The following is a 7,122-nucleotide window of genomic DNA, read 5'->3' as shown; positions in this document are numbered from 1 at the left end:
TCTTTCTCTTTTTTTTTTTTCTTGGTCTTAGGTCAACCTAACAGTTTTGCTCACAGTGCTGTGATGGTTTTGTTTTCTTTCATCCTCACCTCCTGCCTAGAAATATATCTCTTTATATACAGTATATTAACAGATACCCAAACCGACTTGTCTGTTTCAAGAGATCTCTCCAAAACTCTTCAACAGTTTCAGTGCCTTAAAATGTTTTTGCACAGAGAGGTCGTTGAAAGTGTCGTATTTTCTGCAGACAATACAGACTTTGGCAAGTGGCTATTTTAGGCTAGCATATTCATATTTTTCATGTTGTCTTCAAATTATTTAGCATAACCAATTGAAAAAGTGCCTTCCTGCCCTGTGTGTTTAAGCCATAGCCGCAGTTACTCACTTGTGTAAGAGAAGTGAAATACAAGAGCTCTTCCCAAAGGCAAAGTGTTCACGTGTGCAAACCAGAGAACTGTTGGTCTTAACTATAAATAACTCCAAGGCGAATTTTAGCATGTTGCCTTCGATCTGTACAATTTTCATATAATCACTTTTTCTATCATGACTTTTTTACATAGTGTAAGCAGATATGTGTAACATTTCTATTTATATATAATATGCTTTAAAATGTAGACTTAAGGGGATTTAACGTTATTAACAACAGTGTAGCTGAAAAAAAATCCAGATAATAAATTATTTATAAAGCATTTGAAAATCATTTGTGACTTCTTGCATTTGTTTTTTTGGCCAAGAGCAGAAGCCTGGCTCCGTTCCTTTTGAAGACAATGGCAAAGTTCCCACCTACACCCTAAGGATCTGTGAAGTCAGTCTGAGTTTTTCCATGGACTTTGGATCAAGCCCATAGCATTAAGAAATGATTACTTCTCTGTCATAGAAATGCACATTGCATTTGCTTAGATAAGTACATCTCGAGGATTTTTCCACCCCCATATTCTAGGATCTTAAATGAGGAAAGTCTTTAGTCAAAAATTCCTTGGAAAGAGTCCAGCTATCCCTGGCCCACCAACCACACATCTCCATTTTGGGTCTTGCGCTAGGTGGCACTAAGAGCAGACAAAGGTCAGTGCTCTTTCTTGTAAAACTACTCTTTTGTCCCTGTTCCCCTCCTGACCTGCCTTCCCCAGTATCCTCCAGTGAATATCCTCTCTTGTGTGACAGGGGAGCAGGAGATACTGGAAAAGAAGCCCTTGGGAACAAATGGAAGCCAAAAGGTAGCACTGCAGACAGGGATGACATGGAAGGAAAGATGCTTTCTTCCAATCCTTCATTTCTAGCACTTATTCCCTCACTTTTCTCACTCCTCAGCTCACCTTTAGTGAATCTTTTCCAAAACAGATGTTGTTATATGAACGGAAATGGTTTCATTGCCCTGCCGCTAGCTATAGAAAACTTACCTTGTCATTCACCACCCAGTGCAGTGAAAGGATCTCAGCTTATGACAAAAAAAAAGTTTTTTTCTAACAATAACAAAAAACAAACAAACAAACAAAAAACAGCTGACAGGATCATCTGCTACAAGAAAAATACTTCAAGAACAGCAGTGTCTGCAGCCACGCAGCCAGTGTGAGGCAGAGGGCACTGCAGGGGTGATGGCTCTGTCAGGCAGCCCTGCTGCCCCTCAGTGCCCTAGGGAAAGCTCACTCAACCTGCTGAGCTGGAACCAGGGGTAGGAAGGGGAGTCCTTCGCTGTGCTTCCAGCTTGCCTTCAGTCTGCATTGCATGCAGTTTGGCTGGACCCCAGAGCCCTCCCGGGAATCTTCAGATCACATCTGTGTTTGATTACAGCTGTTTGCAGCATCTGATTATGTCTATCTGTGGCATTATAAAGGAATCTCCGAGCCCTGTTTTGTTATGTCATGCAGAGATGAAATTGTGTCAGCGACTCAGCACTGCTGTACAGCCAGTACAGCAGAGGAGACCCAGTGTGTGGGAGCATCCAACGTGGAGCTGGGACAGGGCAATGTGGAACTGCAGTGGGTGGCTGAGTGTTATCAAGCACAGACCCACTCCCACCAGCGCTCACCATCATTTCTTCTGTGAAACCTGTTCCCATTCATGTGTATCAAGAGACACATTTGTGTAATTAATGTTTCCTCTTTTCTTGAAAATTCCTGCTCTCCAAGGAGTGGATGATGTTGACTCTCGGGTTGGTCAGAAGAATTTCTGCTGCATTTGTGCATTTCTCCAACATGGTGTTGGAAACACGAGGCTGCTGGTCCCAGTGCTCCCTGCTCAGGTGCAAACCTCCTGTACAGCAGTTTCCAGCTGGAGTAGTGCTTGCTGCAGGGAGGGGAGGGGGGGGCGGGCAGTGAAGATGGAAGGCAGAGACAGCTGTAAAGTATCACAGCATGTATTTGCGCCATAATAGTAATTAATTTTGCCTTTTAACTTTGTGGGAACTGTATCTAGTCTAAGGGTACACTGGGCCAAAAAGGCATTTGCTTCTTTGTGTAAATGCAGGCCACTGACAGTGATATTTATCTAATCAATTTTTTTCTGACATTTACAAATAAGTATGTTTCATTCAATTGAAACAGGTGGCAGAAGACAACGCTTCATTTTCAATCCCCAAGATTGTACTGAAATGCTCGATTTGTCAAAACAGTGCTTTTTTTTTTTCTTTTTTTTTTACCATATCTGGGATTTAAATGAAAATGCTTTAAAGGGGGAGGTGGTGGAGTGATATTGTATTGCTGGGATCCTGCAACCAACTCCTTACAACAGGTGAGTGGGCCAATTTGGCTGCTATATGGGGAGCACAAGCAGGAAGAGCACTCAGACTGACCAACAGGATGCTGATCAGTCTGCTTACATGGCTCTGACTTACAGGTACAGCTGAGCGATGTGAGACAGGGTGTGTGGTTAATAACTGTTACAGCTGTCCATAACTTAACATTCATCTGAAATCATTTTAAAGCTCATTTGTAGATCAAGCTTCCCAAGTAAATATACTTTACAAATTTCCTGATCATGGAGGAAAGACAAGTGAAACTATCACAAATGCATTTTATAGCATCCTGGACAAAATCTAACCTCCACTACCTGTGGAGTGTGACCTCCTCCATTAAGGCTGGCATTGCCAATCGTGTTGCAGAATGTTGCTGCTGGTTGAACTGTTTTGTTGTCTCACACTGAAAGTCCATAAATCTACATTTTACCTTTTACTATTACCAGAATTCTCTACCATAGTCTTGAGAGCCATCTAGGAATTCTATGCATATAGGATATTTTATAGTCTTTTGTCTTTAGTAGTAAGGAAAAGATACAAATCTTGATGTGTTCAATCCAAGGCTAAATTCTCTCAAATACATCTTATGTTTTATGCAAGGCTTTATATATAAATATCTCCCTCATTTCTGTTAAATTTCAGGTTGCATCTGTTGATCTTTCCTTAAATTCCTCTGGTTTGTCTCTACTGTTTAGATAACATTGTGCAGAATTTAACATGGCAGTTGAACTGGATCACACAAGAACTTTCGTTCCTCTGCTCTATGACAGAAACAAAGACATAGATCAGTTATCACATGTTGGTCTGTGAGAGCAGTGTAGCAGAGGGGCACTGTGCACCCTGCATTTACTATCTCGCCCTATTTTAACTGTGTGTTTTATTTGTTTTGTTTTGTTTGTTTGTTTTTGTTCTGTAAATATCTTTATATTTTTTCCTCAATTTCAAGTAGTTCATTTCTACCCTCTCCTAAATTTTTCCAAACTGCTTTGCTTCGTTCTCAGTTCAGCAGTATTTCTCAGCCCTGAATCCTTTGAAAGTGTCAATGGTATATATTATATTCTCTCTTTTTGTAGTAAATGAAGATGTCAAATTCTGCACGCTCCCAGGAATTTAAAATTAATTTCTAGGTAAGATTACTGCATGAAACAATGTAATGTGATCTACATATATTTCATGCACCTCTTTCTACTGCTATGTTTGAAAGGAAAATGAAAGTTAAATTTTTCATATCAAGATTCTTTCTTGATAGGCTTGCTGCAATCAGAGTGTACATACAAAATAAGTTCAATGCATATAATGCATATCTGGAACAATGAGCTTATTGCACATATGGTACAAAATAAGAATCTATTTTTAGTCTCAGGTTTGAGGAGCATCCGGGAAGGATGATGGCAGCGAAGGAATGTTCTCATATGGGATAATTTACTTACTGCACACCTAGCCACTACTTTTTTATTTCACTGGTGCAATTTGGAGTCAGGCAAGTGAACAGGACTTGGCTGAATGAATTGTTTGACGTGGACCATTTCTTGTAACCATTTTTCCTACTAGACCTCAGCATTTCCCCCTCACATGACCAATGGCATGTTAGGGGGAAAACCTTTGGAGCTTCTAGGACATTCTTTGAGCTATATACACACTTATACAGCCAGTAAGACAAGTTATAGGTGAAACAATCCTGCTGTGGTCAAAACTAAGAGGATGGAACAATGAATATCATTTTCCAAAAATGAAGAATTATCTAATCAGAAAAGGTCAACTTGCCAGGGAAAGAAAGGAAACAAATTCTCATTGAGATCTGTATTATCTTTTATTAATTGTTTTTATGGTAAGAATCTCACTCCATTTCTCCCAGCATCAGTGGTTTCTCTCTGAAATGTACTCGTCTGTGTACATGATGGTGATGGGTTGATGGTTGGACTAGATGATCTTATTTGTCTTTTTAATGATACTGTGATCTCGAAGTGGTTCTTTAGCATTTTGTTCAGATTACATACACACTGAGTGACATCATTTAGTGGTATGGCGGTGTTGAGTAAATGGTTAGACTAGATGATCTTAGTGGTCTTTCCAACCTTAATGATTCTATAATTCTATGATAAGACTCTCTCCTGCCTGCAAGGACTAACTTCAGAAGTACAGCCAGCACCATTTGAAATGCATGAAGTTGAAGTACTCAGTGTGGCATTTTGGACAGCTCACAAACCAATGGGTGAAGTCTGAATAGTTCAGTACCTATCAGAAGAAGAGTACTTCACCCTACTCCATCTGGGGTAACCAGAAATCACAGGCTAGAGAAGTGTTGATGGTTGGATCTGGATATAGCTCCTGGAAATCTAGAGGAAATATAGAGCATCTAGAGCAAAATAAATCAAAGATTGTATTGAGTTTATTGTTATGCTACGGAGGAAAGATAATAACTCTGATTAATATACCATAACAGAAAGTTCTTCACTCATACCAAAAACTAGTGTCTGCTCTGCTAACACCAACTCATCCTTCCTTTATTCACTAGTCAAGCACAATTTCGTTTCTTCAGCTGTTCTTAAAAATAGCAACCCATTTGCCATGGTTACAGGCCAGAGTGGTCAGTATTCACCTTTCAGTGTCTCTTCTCTTTGTCTTTATGTAGCTGGCCCACCTTCCTCCACATCTTGCTGGGAGGGCCTCCATGCCACCTAACACTGGACTTCGGACCCATTCTCCAAATATGCTAACAAGGGCAAAACAGAGCAGTCTCTATAATCTGTTTTTAGCACTGACACGTGCCGCTGTAGAGGTGCTCCCCAGTCTGCCACATATAAGACGGTCCTGGTGGCCCACGCTCAGCCTCTTCCATGCCAGGCTCCCAGGTGCCGTTGCTTTCAGCAGTTTCTCGTTGCAGCTGAAAGCAGCAAGCCGTCCTCTGCTTCCTGACGCTGACTGGAACATGTTAGCCACTCGGCAGCTTCGGCACTGTCTCCTCGGGGACTTCAGTCGGTGTCATTGTGTTCTTTTTCCCGTCCAGTTTCTTTAACAACTGCTTCCGAGGGATACTAGACAAAACAACTCGCAGGGGCGTGAAAAGCATTCATCAAAAAAGCATAATGCAAATATCTGTCACAATAAATGTCCCTTCACCCACCTTTTGCTCCCGCAAAGCACGCTCTCTCCCAACCCACCCATTCCCAACCGCTCCGCTCCCTCAGCCCGCTCTGCTGGGGCCCCGGCAATACAGGCACCCGGAAGCGCCACCGCCCCGCGGGCGCAGCGCTGCGCAGAGCGGGCCGGGCCCCGCCGGGCTCCAGCAGGCGGAGACCTCAGCCTCAGCCTGGGCCCGCGGCGCCACCTGCTGGCCTTTGGCCGGCGGGCGCCTGGCGACATGCGTTCGTACCGTAAATAAGAAATGCTACCGTTCCCGTTCTCCTCGCTTATTAATAAAGACGGCCTTTTAGGATATAGTAATGCTTAATGAGACTCGAAGGTTTATTAAAGTATGGTGTTAAGGGCAAAGCGCTCGGAGACTGTGCTGTTTAAATGCATCAGGGTGAGGGCTGCTGGCAGTTGGCGCGGCTCGGGTGGAGCTCTCACTTCACATCCTCCTCAGCAGTGGTTGGTGACTGCACACGCTTCAGCGGGGTGACTCCTCGCTCAAACCACACTGTCTAAATGCTGCTTCTCTGGCCCAGCAGGACGTCCTAAGCCCATGAAAAGAGAGAGCAGGGAGTGCTGGGGAGATAGGCCTGATGCAGGCACGGATGCACTTGGTGCTGGAGAGGGCAGGCACAACGGCAGCCTTGGCACAGATAGGAGTGAGGGCTTGAGAACTGGTGGCAGCGCAGTGCAGAGCGCTGCAACAACATCAGCATCTCCAGCCTAGATAGGCAGTGACACTCAGAGCTGTATTCTAAAGCAGTTTTTTTCTTAGGAAAGCCTAGTTTATTAGATGTGGCATCCACCCAGCCCTAGGTCTTGTTTTGGGCACTGCCTCCATTGCAGGTGAACAATATAAGGACCCTGTAACATCAGTACCCTACAGCTTCCTGCCTTATTCCTGCTAGCTAGGGAAGGCTAGAGCTGAAGGCAAGGGGTACATTCTAATCCATTGTAGTAAACATGTATAGGTGAAGAGCTACACTGCTATCTGGTTATAATCTGAGATTGATAGCTATGATTCTAGCTTCTCTAGTTTACTTCTGAGAGTCAAAGGAGCCTTTAGATCAGCCTTTTGTTCACATCCTTCTCAACCTGCTTCACTAGCTTTGCAACCAGACAAATGCTTTGTGTCTTGCTCTTTAAAGAGCCAGATTCTCATCCTATCACCCACTGTCCAGTGGGTCCAGTGGGTGACAGTTCCCATTGCATACTGTGGTCTTTAAAGCAGAAACAGATGCAATTCATGTATATTTAAT

This window comes from Meleagris gallopavo, chromosome 2 (assembly GCF_000146605.3).
Source record: "Meleagris gallopavo isolate NT-WF06-2002-E0010 breed Aviagen turkey brand Nicholas breeding stock chromosome 2, Turkey_5.1, whole genome shotgun sequence".
Lineage (NCBI taxonomy): Eukaryota > Metazoa > Chordata > Aves > Galliformes > Phasianidae > Meleagris > Meleagris gallopavo.
The sequence above is the reverse complement of the archived record's forward strand: the minus strand, read 5'-3'. Positions refer to the sequence as shown.